General features: G+C 49.0%; 1 non-coding gene and 1 pseudogene across 1 annotated transcript; both read left to right on the plus strand.

Moving 5' to 3' along the window:
- The first annotated feature begins 1,410 nt into the window (after positions 1-1,410).
- On the plus strand, positions 1,411-1,483 carry TRNAV-CAC. Its single transcript has one exon. It is a non-coding gene; the product is annotated as a tRNA-Val (tRNA).
- A 1,295-nt stretch (positions 1,484-2,778) lies between these two features.
- On the plus strand, positions 2,779-5,526 carry LOC104679162 (annotated as a pseudogene).
- The last annotated feature ends 7,530 nt before the right edge of the window (positions 5,527-13,056 follow it).

A 13,056-nucleotide genomic window follows, 5' to 3' on the forward strand; every position in this document is an offset into this window, starting at 1 on the left:
CACCAAAGGCACCAAAGCAATTCAATGTGGAAATAGTGTCTTTGCAACAATGGGTTCAGGAACAACTGGATATCCATAGGGGAAAGAAATTAGCCTTAATCCCAACCTCACACCAGAACAAAAAAAATTATATGAAATAGAATTTACACTTAAACATACAAGCTGAAATTTAGAAGTTTCCAGATTAAAAAAACATACAAGAGTCCTTTTTTTTTTTTTTTTTTTTTTTTTTGGAACAGGATCTTGCTCTGCTACCCAGGCTGGAGTGCAGCAGTGAGATCTCTGCTCACTGCAGCCTCCATCTCTCAGGCTCAAGCAATACTCTCACCTCAGCCTCCCAAGTATCTACAGAAACTACAAGGGAATGCCATCACTCCCAGCTAATTTCTGGATGTTCTGTAGAGATGATGTCCCAATGTTGCCCAGACTGGTCTCAACTCATGAGTTCAAACAATTCACACACCTCGCCCTCCCAGAGTTCTGGGATTACAGGTGTGAGCCACCATGCCATGCCAGTTCTTCGTTTTTTGTTTCTTGGGGTTTTCTGTTTGTTTGTGTGTTTTTTTCTTTGTTTGTTTTTAATGGACAAGATATTTAAAGAGATACTTCACACAGTAAGATAAACACATGGGCCATAAACCCATGAAAAGGTGCCCATCTTTTCTTATCAGCTAAATGCAAACTTAAACCATAAGGAATACTACATACCCACAAATGGCTAGAAGTTAAAAAAACAAAAAATCAATGAAAAGTGCCAAATGTTGCCAAGGGGGTAGACTTCATAACGCTTGCATACTGTTGGTGGGAGGAAAGTAATCTAAATGTCCAACAGCAGTGGCTGCTAGGAAAATCTAGAGTTCTACCAAACAATAGAACAATAAAAATGGTGTTTTAGGCTACTTCCTCTTTCATTCCACTCCAATTTCTCTGGACCCACAAGCTTCAGCTCTACTCACGAACGCGTGGCCTCATATTCCCCAAGCAGCTTCTTCTGAAAGTCTCTTCTCTTTGAAAATGGTGGGTGCCAGCGCGCCCCTGCTGTTCAACCCCCATACCCACAGTCGCCGCGACATCCTCTCTCAGGACTCCCGTGCCCACTTATGCCACCACATTGCACATGAAAACTTCCTTTTCTCGTTTCTTTCTTTTCTCTCTTTCGAGATAAGGTCTTGCTCTGTCGCCCAGGCTGGAGTGTAGTGCTGCAGTCGCAGCTCAGTGCAGTCTCCACCTCCTGGGCTCCGGCTATCCTGCCGCTTCAGCCTTCCAGGTGCTGAAATATCTTTGTGTGTGTGCTTATGCTCTTTAACAAAGCTCAAAGGGACGCATGGAGGAAGCTCTAAATTAGGATGAGAAAATAAAAAAACCGCCCTGTGTGGTGGCTCATTACGATGGCACAGGCAAGCTAAGCAGGTTTCCGTAGTGTAGTGGTTATCACGTTCGCCTCACACGCGAAAGGTCCCCGGTTCGAAACCGGGCGGAAACAGTTCTTTCTACTTTTTACCTCATTACTTCAAACGTATTACATTTAGGACTAGCCTACAACATTCCACCACTATCTCCACCTGGTTAAGGAGAAAAGGCTATCCAGGGTATTTATACCGTTGCCTTTCCACCTCAACCATTAGAACCTGGGAAGAACTGAACCCACCTCACTTGCTGTGAACACCAGCGCCGAGGAACTAGCCCGTACACTGGACGGCTGCGCGCTGCCAAATGGAATCCAGATCCCGAGCAAGCGTGGGGCCCAAGGAGAGTTTCAACGAATCCTCCTTTTGTAACCTATGGGGTGACAAAAATGGACAAACCACACCAAGCTGGCAGCGGTGGGATTCGAACCCAGCCTCCGAAGAGACTGGAGCCTTAATCCAGCGCCTTAGACTGCTCGGCCACGCTACCTTCCCCCCGCGATCTATTTACATATTTTCCTGCTTTATACAACATCCCCAGAGTCCCCGGGCCTACAAGGCCTTAGGGCGAATCCACAGGGCATTCCAGAACCACCGCCATCCGGCAGGATTCGCTGGGCCAGAGGCACCAGCTGAGAAACTACTCCACCAGCGCCCTGGCAGAGAAGATTCGCGACGCGCGGGCCTCGGGATCTGCTTTGGGGACCACTCAGAAAGTCACCCACATTGGCCCTCTTTGGGGAGGTGGCATGAGAGAAGGGGAAGCCTTCTGCACTCTTACTTTAAAGAGAAAAATAAATAAACCAGGGCAGACCCAGTCAGTCGGGCGGCCGCGTAGTTCTGCAGCCTCCGTGCCGCAGTCCACAGGCAGCAGCTCAGAGGGCGCGCCTCCGGGGAGAGCCACGGCCCGCGGGGTCCACGGCCCTGTTTGCGGGAGTGCGGCGCCCGCTCTGCCCAGATCCGCCCCGGCCCGGGGCTCCGGCCCGCCGTCCAGTCCGCGCAGCGGACCGGGAGCAGCCTTGCCGCGCACCGCCTCGCCGGGCTCAGTTCTGGACTCGCGCTTCCGCCGCCCCCGCCTGGCTCCCAGTTTCTTTCAGTCTCGGGCGGAATCGACCTGGTCCCCGGAATCTCCGCCTCCTCCTCGCGCCCCCTCCCCTCCGCCCGGTGCTTTGCTCTCCACCTTCTTGGCTCACCCGCGGCTGGCGGAGGACAGGGGAGGAGACGGGAGGGGAGGAGAGGGGAAAGGAGAGGTCCCCAGGGCCGAAGCGCCCCGGGGGACGGAGGTCGACCCGGTTTTCCAGCCGCTGCCCCGGCGGGAGTTCCGCGGGTCCCACGCGGCCACCTCCAGCCCGGCGCCGTCAGCGCCGACTTCATGAACAACCTGAGCCTGCTGGAGGACAGCGAGGACTTCCACTGACGCCGGGACGCAGCCCCCGGGGACTGTGCGGGGACCTCCAGGGCCCGAGGCGGGCGGCCTGCACTCCTCGCTGCCGCAGCACCCACACGGGACCCGCCACCGCCGGGCCGCTCGCGGGGCAGCAGCGCAGGAGCAGCTCGTCCCATCGCAACGCGTGGCGCAACCTGTCCCACGCCGACCTCAGCACCAGGCAGTCCAGAGCTCGGCGGAGAAGCGGCTCGCGCTGTGGCAGATCTGCGAGTGGATGGTCAAGAACGTGCCCTGCTTCAAGCATAAGGGCGACAGCAACAGCTCGGCGGGCTGGAGGAATTCACTTCCTCATCTTCTGTTCCTACACAGCAAGTTGACTCGGGCGCAGAATGAAGGAACTGGAAAAAGTGCTCGGTGGATGCTCAATCCAGAGGGCGGCAAGGGTGGGAGATGTCTTAGGACAAGAGCTGCATCCATGGACAACAACAGCAAATGCGCTCGGATGCAAAGCCGAGATGCCACGAAAAAAGCACCCCTGCAGTCTAGCGGGGCGGGGTAGGGGGCCCGTGCCGAGGACAGCCCTGGACCCCAATTTTCCAAAAGGCCTGCAAGCCCTGGCTCTCACGGCAATGATGACTTTGATAGCTGGAGTACATTTCGCCCTCGAACTAGCTCAAATGCTAGTACTATTACTGGGAGACTTTCACCCATTATATCCAAAGGGGAAGATCTTAGAGATGGGGATGTGCATTCTGTGGGGTACCCGCCATCTTCGGCAAAGATGGCCCCTACTCCACCCAGTATGTCTGAGAAAAGCAATTCCTTCTCTGAGTACTGACATCATTAACTGTGTCGACCCAGTTCGCACCTGGCACCATGATGCAGCAGACGCCATGCTACTCATTTGTGCCACCAAACACCAGTGTGAATTCGCCCAGCCAAACTACAAAAAAAATACGTAGTGCCAGTCCAACACGAGCCCTTTGCCCCAGATGCCTATGCAAACGCTCCAGGACCACAAATCAAGTTGTGGAGCTGAGAGTCCGTGTAACTGTGCAGCGGGACTCCTGGAGGAGTTGCTGACTTCTGACTCTCCTCCCCATAATGACATTATTGAAGGGGGCCAGCCCCTCCACACCTGTGGATATTTCTGTCAGGTAGGACAAGAGACTGACAAAAGAAATAAGACAGAGACAAAGTATAGAGAAAGAAAAGTGGGCCCAGGTGTGGGTGTTTCTCATCAGGTGGGATGAGAGACTGAGAAAAGAAATAAGACACAGAGACAAAGTACAGAGAAAGAAAAGTGGGCCCAGGGGACCGGCGCTCAGCATACAGAGGACCAGTGGCGCTGGCACTGGTCTCTGAGTACCCTCAGTATTTATTGATCACTATCTCTACTATCTCAGCGAGGGGGATGTGGCAGGACTATAGGGTAGTGGTGGGGAGAGGGTCAGCAGGAAAACATGCGGGCAAAGGCCTCTGTGTTATGAATAAGTTTAAGGAAAGGTGCTGTGCCTCCATGTGCACGTAGACCATATTTATGTCTGACTTTACACAAACATCTCAATGCAGTAAAGAGCAGTATTGCCACCAGCATGTCTCACCTCCAGCCATAAGGCGGTTTTCTCCTATCCAAGTAAATAGAATGTACAATCAGGTTTTACACTGGGACATTCCATTTCCAGGGACGAGCAGGAGACAGATGCCTTTCTCTTAGCTGCAAAGAGGTCTTCCTCTTTCACTAATCCTCCTCAGCACAGACCCTTTACGGGTGTCAGGCTGGGGGACGGTCAGGTCTTTCCCTTCCCACGAGGCCATATCTCAGGCTGTCTCAGTGGGGAGAAACCTCGGACAATACCCAGACTTTCTCGGGCAGAGGTCCCTGTGGCCTTCCGCAGTGCATTGTATCCCTGGGTACTGGAGACTGGAGAATGGTGATGACTTTTACCAAGCATACTGCCTGCAAACACATTTTTAACAAAGCACATCCTGCACAGCCCTACATCCTCTAAATCTTGAGTCAACACAGCACATATCTCTGCGGGCACAGGGTTGGGGCTAGGGTTACAGATTAACAGCATCTCAAGGCAGAATAATTTTTCTTAGTACAGAACAAAATGGAGTTTCTTATGTCTTCCGTTTTCTACATAGACACAGTGACAGTCTGATCTATCTTTATTTCCCCCACAATTACGACACCAGCGGATCCTGGGGTAGCCCAACCCAACAGCCAGGTTCTGGGCCAGATCATGATGGGCCTTCATTCAGTCATGTCGACCTATGGCAGCCAGGCATCTCACAACAAAATGATGCCTCCCAGCTCCCATACCCACCCTGGACACGCTCAGCAGACATCTGCAGTTGATGGCCGTGCCCTGCCTCACATGGGAAACATCAAGCCCCACACCTCAGGTATGAACCACCTGACCCCAGAGGAGACACCTTTACAAGTGCCTCTGCGCCACCCCATGCAGACGAGTGCCCTGGGGGCTACTCCTCCGTGAGCAGCTGCAGTGGCTATGGCAGAATAGGCCTCCTCCACCAGGAGAGGCTCCCAAGTGACTTGGACAGCATGCTCACTGAGCACTGGGATTGTGACATGGAATCCAAATCCTCATTTGGAATGACCATATGGATGGAGACACACTGAATTTTAACCTCCACAATGTGTTGCCCAACCAAAGCGCCCTGCGCAGTGTCAAGAGGAGGCCACATAGCTGGGTGTCAGGCTGAGAATTAGCGACCAGGCTACGCTTAAAAGTACTTCAGATTGGCCGGGAGCGGTGGCTCACGCCTGTAATCCCAGCACTTTGGGAGGCTGAAGTGGGTGGATCACGTGGTCAGGAAATCAAGACCATCCTGGCCAACATCGTGAAACCCGTCTCTACTAAAAATACGAAACTTAACTGGACATGGTGGTGGGTGCCTGTAGTCCCAGCTACTCGGGAGACTGAGGCAGGAGAATCGCTTGAACCAGGGAGTCAGACGTTGCAGTGAGCCGAGACTGCACCCACTCGATCCAGCCTGGGCGACAGAGCGAGATTCTGTCTCAAAAAAAGGAAAAAAAAAAAAAGAAAGAAAGAAAGAAAAAGAAAAATTCCACAAAAATGTTTATAGTATAATTCTTCATGATAACCAATAAGTGGAAACAAAGGCTGGCAGTATGGCTAGGCCTGTAATTCCAGCACTTTGGGCGGCCAAGGCAGATGGATTGCTTGAAGTCAGGAGTTTGCGACCAGGTTAGGCAACATGACAAAACCCCATCTCTATAAAAAAATACAAAAATTATGGCCGGACACGGTGGCTCCTGCTTATAATCCCAGCACTTTGGGAGGCCGAGGCAGGCGGATCACGAGGTCAGGAGATCGAGACCATCCTGGCTAACACGGAGAAACAAAAAAATTAGCTGGGCGTGGTGGCGGCACCTGTAGTCCCAGCTACTTGGGAGGCTGAGGCCGGAGAATGGCGTGAACCCGGTAGGCAGAGGTTGCAGTGAGCCAAGGTCAGCCACTGCACTCCAGCCTGGGCAACAGAGCAAGACTCCGTCTCAAAAAAAAAAAATTAGCCAGGCATGGTGGTGTCCCCCTGTGGTCTTAGCTACTTGGGAGGCCAAGTTGGGAAGCTAGCTTGAACCCAGTAGGTGGAGGTTGCGGTGAGCCAAGATTGTGTCACTGCAGCCTGGGGCACGGAGTGAGAACTTGTCTCAAAAAAAAAAAAAAGAAACAACTTAAATGTCCATGAATTAATGAAGGGATAAATAAAATGCAGTATATTCACACAAAGCTAAACTTTTTTTTTTTTTGAGACAGGGCTTCACCCTGTTTCCCAGGCTGGAGTGCAGTGGTGTGATCACAGTTCACTGCAGCCTTGATCTCCTGGACTCAAGCAGTCCTCCTGCCTCACCCTCCCAAGTAGCTCATACTACAGGTGTGAGCTGCCACACATGGCTAATATTATAAAATTTTTTGATAGCGACAGGGGTCTCCCTATGTTGCACAGGCTGGTCTTGAACTCCTGGGCTCAAGGGATCCTCCTACCTTGGCATCCCTAAGTGCTGGGATTAAAAGTGTGAGACACCACGCCTGGTCAACAATGCAATATTACTAAGCCATAAAAAAGAATGAAATATTAGTACGTGGTACAATATAAATGAACCTCAAAAATAGTATGCTAAGTGAAAGAAGCCATATATGAAAAACCCTGTATTATATGATTCCATTGATATGAAATGTCCAGGGGCTGGGGAGAGGGAAAGTGAGGAATGATGGCTAATGGACTTGGGGCTTCTTTGGGGGGTGGTTAGAATGTTCTGGAATTAGCTGCTGGTAATGACTGCACATTATTGAACATGCTTTTATTTTATTTTACTTTATTCATTTATTTTTTGAGACAAGGTCTGGCCCCATTGTCCAGGCTGGAGTGCCATGGCACCATCTCGGTTCACTGCAGCCTCGACCTCCTGGGCTCAAGTAATCTCCCCGTCAGCCTCCCAAGTAGTTGGGACTACAGTCACGTACCACTATGTCCTGCTACTTTTTCTATTTTTTTTGTAGAGATGGGGTTGTGCCATATTGCTGGCCTAGAACTTCTGAGCTCAAGCGACCTGCCCTTCTTGGCCTCCCAAAGTGCTGGGATTACAGGCGTGAGTCACTGTACCTGGCCAAATTGTACACTTTTAAAGGTGAATTTTATGATACATGAATTATATCTCAACTTTAAAAATAATGTGCAGAAAAAAAAAACCACACTGCTGCATGTAACAACATGAACAAATATAAAAATATAACATTAGCAGAATGAATCAAGACACCAAAAACTACATAGGGGTTATTCTATTTATGTGAAGCTCAAAAACGAATGTAGGTGTGAGAAGTCAAAAGCGTGGCTGCCTTTAAGAAGAGCAGGATACTGACCGAGGGAAAACCGGGGGTAGTTCTGCAGCACTGGGAATGTTCTATTTGTTGATCTGGGTGGTGGCTGCATGGGTGCGTTCATGGCATGTTTTACTTCAGTAAAAAGTATATTAAACTATCAAGAGAATAAAATCAACTGGCCAGAAATGTAAGGTTTGTTTCTGCACCCTCAATTCTGTTCCACTGGTCTAGATGCCTATCTTTATGCCAATACCATTCATCTTGATTACTGTAGTTTTATTTATTTATTTATTTATTTATTTATTTATTTAGAGACGGAGTCTCGCTCTGTTGCCCAGGCTGGAGTGCAGTGGCGAGATCTCGGCTCACTGCAAGCTCCGCCTCCCCGGTTGATGCCATTCTCCTGCCTCAGCTTCCCAAGTAGCTGGGACTACAGGTGCCCACCACCACGCCTGGCTAATTTTTTGTATTTTTAGTAGAGACAAGGTTTCATTGTGTTAGGCAGGATGGTCTCGATCTCCTGACCTCGTGATGCACCCACCTCGGCCTCCCAAAGTGCTGGGATTATAGGCGTGAGCCACTGCGCCTGGCCCACACCCAGCTCATTTTTGTATTTTTAGCAGAGACAGGGTTTCACCATGTTGGTCAGCCTGGTCTCGAACTCCTGACCTCACGTGGTCCACCCGCCTCAGCCTCCAAATTGCTGGGATTACAGGCTTGAGCCACCGTGCCTAGCCAATTATTATCATTATCATCATCATCATCATAATTATTTCTAGAGACGAGGTCTTCCTATGTTGTTTAGGCTGGTCTCGAGCTCCTGGGTTCAAACGATCCTCCTGCCTAAGCCTCCCATAGTGCTGAGATTATAGGCGTGAGCCACCACAACTAGCTGATCTTCTTTATTTTAATAATGTTTTATAGGCCGAGCACAGTAGCCTTTTTTTTTTTTTTTTACTAAAAATACCAAAATTAGCTGGGCATGGTAACCAGTGCCTGTAATTTCAGCTACTTGGGAGGCTGAGGCAGGAGAATCGCTTAAACCTGGGAGTCAGAGGTTTCAGTGAGCTGACATCACACCACTGCACTCCAAAAACTGTTTAATAGTTTTCAGAATACAAGGCCCACACTGCTTTTTAAAATATTTATTTATTTAAATTATTATAATTTTTTTTTTTTTTTTTTTGAGACGGAGTCTCGCTCTGTCGCCCAGGCTAGAGTGCAGTGGCCGGATCTCAGCTCACTGCAAGCTCCGCCTCCCGGGTTTATGCCATTCTCCTGCCTCAGCCTCCCGTGTAGCTGGGACTACAGGCACCGCCACCTCGCCCGGCTAGTTTTTTGTATTTTTTAGTAGAGACAGGGTTTCACCGTGTTAGGCAGGATGGTCTCGATCTGCTGACCTCGTGATCTGCCCGTCTCGGCCTCCCAAAGTGCTGGGATTACAGGCTTGAGCCACCGCACCAGGCCGTAATTTTTTTTTCGAGATGGAGTTTCGCTCTTGTTGCCCAGGCTGGAATGCAGTGGCATGATCTGGTCTCACCACAACCTCCGCCTCCCTGGTTCAAGTGATTCTCCTGCCTCAGCCTCCCAAGTAGCTGGGACTACAGGTGCGCACTACCATGCCCAGCTAATTTTGTATTTTTATTAGAGAGGGGTTTCTCCATGTTGCCCAGGCTGGTCTCAAACTCCCGACTGCAGGTAATCTGCCCGCCTCGGCCTCCCAAAGTGCTGGGATTACAGGCGTGAGTCACCATGCCCGGCCTAAATATTTATTTCTAAGTTTGTTTTTTTTTTTTTTTTTTTTTTTTTTTTTTTTTTGAGACGGAGTCTTGCTCTGTCACCCAGACTGGAGTGCAGTGGCCAGATCTCAGCTCACTGCAAGCTCCGCCTCCCGGGTTCACGCCATTCTCCTGCCTCAGCCTCCCGAGTAGCTGGGACTACAGGCGCCGCCACCTCGCCCGGCTAGTTTTTTGTCTTTTTTTAGTAGAGACGGGGTTTCACCGTGTTAGCCAGGATGGTCTCGATCTCCTGACCTCGTGATCCGCCCGTCTCGGCCTCCCAAAGTGCTGGGATTACAGGCTTGAGCCACCGCGCCCGGCCCTAAGTTTGTTTTTATTTTTGATACTATTGTGAATGGAATTGTTTACCTAATTTCATTCTTGAATTATTGCTAGTTTAAAGAAATACAATTTCAAAGTGACAAAACTAGTTACTGGTAGGTAAAAAAAAATTAAAGAAAAAAAGAAAAGAGGCTGAGCGCAGTGGCTCACGCCTGTAATCCCAGCACTTTGGGAGGCTGAGGCGGGCAGATCACGAGGTTAGGAGATCCAGACCATCCTGGCCAACACAGTGAAACCCTGTCTCTACTAAAATACAAAACAATTATCCAGGCGTGGTGGCAGGCGCCTGTAATCCCATCTACTCGGGAGGCTGAGGTAGGGGAATCGCTTGAACCCGGGAGATGGAGGTTGCAGTGAGCTGAGATTGCGCCACTGCACTCCAGCCTGGCGACAGAGTAAGACTCCTTCTCAAAAATAAAAAGAAAAGAAAAGAAATACAATTAATTTTTGTATATTGATTTTGTATCCTCCATTCTTGCTAAATTTAATTATACCTGATAGGGTTGTAGTTTTCTTTGGTTTGGTTTTGTTTGTTGTTGTTTGGGTTTTTTGTTTCTTTGTTTTTGAGACAGGGACTGTCTCTGTCACCCAGGCCTGGAGTGCAGTAGCAGGATCATAGCTCTCTGCAGTCTTGACTTCCTGGGCTCAAGGGATCCTCTCACCTCAACCTCCCCAGTAGCTGGGACTATGGGCACGTGCCATCACGCCCAACTGATTTTTTTATGTTTTGTAGAGACAAGGTCTCACTATGTTGCCCAGGCTGGTCTGAAACTCCTGGGCTCAGCCGGGCATGGTGGCTTACGACTGTAATCCCGGCACTTCAGGTGGCCGAGGCAGATGAATCACAAAGTCAAGAGATTGAGACCATCCTGGCCAACATGGTGAAACCCCATCTCTACTAAAAATACAAAAATTAGCTGGTGTGGTGGCGCGTGCCTGTCGTCCCAGCTACTTGGGAGGCTGAGACAGGAGAATTGCTTGAACCCGGGAGGCAGAAGTTGCAGTGAGCCGAGATCAAGCCATTGCACTCCAACCTGGGTGACAAGAGCAAAACTCCATGTCCCCCTCCAAAAAAGAATTTGGGAAGTTCATAAAGTGAAAGCAAGGTTATTAAGAAAATAATGGAGGCTGGGTGCGGTGGCTCACACCTGTAATCCCAGCACTTTGGGAGACCGAGGCGGGTGGATCATGAGGTCAGGAGATTGAGAACATCCTGGCTAACACAGCAAAACCCCGTCTCTACTAAGAATACAAAAAAATTAGCCGGGCGTGGTGGCGGGCACCTGTAGTCCCAGCCACTCGGGAGGCTGAGGCTGGAGAATGGCATGAACCTGGGAGGCAGAGGTTGCAGTGAGCCCAGATTGCACCACTGCACTCCAGCCTGGGTGACAGAATGAGACTCTGTCTCAAAAAAAAAAAAAAAAGAAAGAAAATAAAGGAATAAAAGAATGGTTACTCCACAGGGAGAGCAGCCCCCAAAGGCTGCTGGTTGTCCATTTTTATAGTTGTTTCTTGATTATATGCTAAGCAAGGGGTGGATTATTCATGAGTTTTCCAGGAAAGGGGTGGGCAATTCTCAGAACTGAGGGTTCCTTCTTGTTTTAGACCATATAGCGTAACTTCCTGGCATTGCCATGGCATCTGTAAACTGTCATGGTGCTGGTGGGAGTGTCTTTAGCATGCTAATGCATTATAATTAGCATATAATGGAGCAGTGAGGATGACCAGAGGTAACTTTCATCGCCATCTTGGTTTTGATGGGATTTGCCCGGCTTCTTTACTGCATGCTGTTTTATCACCAAGATCTTTATGACCTGTGTCTTGGGCTGACCTCCTATCTTATCCTGTGACTTAGAATACCTGACTTACTAGGAATGCAGCCCAATAGGTCTCAGCCTTATTTTATTTTACCCAGCCCTTGTACAAGATGGAGTCACTCTGGTTTAAACGCCTCTGACAATAAGAATAAGAATAATGTCCACTATAGGTCTGCTGTAAATGTATTTTATCAAATTGAGGAATTTTCCTTCTATTCTTAGTTTTTTTATTTCTTTTTTATTTTTTGTCTAAAAAACATGACTTTGCCAAATGCTTTTCTGTGTCTATTACAATGATCATGTGGGCTGGGTTTTGGGGATGGCAGAGAAATGGGGAGATGTTGGGCAAAGACTACAAAGTTTCAGTTAGATTGGATGGATAAGTTCTAAAGAGCTATTGTATAGCATGGTGACTACAGGTAATAATAATGTGTTGCATTCTCAATGAAAAGAGTCAGGCCGGGCACAGTGGTGCCCTCCTGTAATCTCAGCTACTCAGGATGCTAAGGCAGGAGAATCGCTTCAACCCGTGAGGTGGAGGTTTCAGTGAGCTGAGATTGCACCACTGCACTCCAGCCTGGGTGACAGAGTGAGACTCCCTCTCAAAAAAAAAAAAAAAAAAAATTAGAGTTTGTAAGTTCATTGTGAATGAATACCTGGCATGTAGAGTGTGCTTAAATAAAGAGCAGCTAACATTAAAAAAGCATCAGAAATATTCTTATAGGATGTAGATTTTCAGATCCAAATGCCAGTAGTTCATTCTGGTTGATGAGAGGAAAATATTTTGCATTGAGGCTATCCCAGGAAAGCAAGGACACGAGGCCACGGGGAGCAACCAATGGCCATGACAACTTCTGAGAAAAATAAGTTTTTAAAGAGAAGCCCCTGCCATTTGGAAGCTAATGGGGCCCTCACAGCCTGCTGGACATAAGCAGCCCTGCAGAAAATAAGCAGCCCTGCAGAATACAGCCCCGGACAGGGCTACTTGGAGGCCAAGATTAAATTAGACCAAGTGAAGCCACTTCATCACTGCATCTAAGCAGGGGTGGAAGCAAGCTCACTATGCCACCCACAAAGCACCAGACACCCCTGCCCAGACAAAACCAGTGGCTGTTAATTCTTCACCAATAACAGCTTTAAAAAGCCACTCCTGCCAGGCGTGGTGGCTCATGCCTGTAATCCCGGCATTTTGGGAGGCCAAGGCGGGTGGATCACCTGAGGTCAGGAGTTCGAGACCAGCGTGGCCAACATAGTGAAACCTGTCTCTACTAAAAATACAAAAAATTAGCTGGGCGTTTTAGCAAGAAGTCAGGGACCACGAATGGAGGGACCAGCTGGAGCTGTGGCAGAGGAACATAAATTGTGAAGATTTCATGGACATTTATCAGTTCCCAAAATTAAAACTTTTATAATTTCTTATGCCTGTCTTTACTGTAGTCTCTGAACATAAAT

Source organism: Rhinopithecus roxellana, chromosome 3 (assembly GCF_007565055.1).
Source record: "Rhinopithecus roxellana isolate Shanxi Qingling chromosome 3, ASM756505v1, whole genome shotgun sequence".
NCBI classification, from domain to species: domain Eukaryota; kingdom Metazoa; phylum Chordata; class Mammalia; order Primates; family Cercopithecidae; genus Rhinopithecus; species Rhinopithecus roxellana.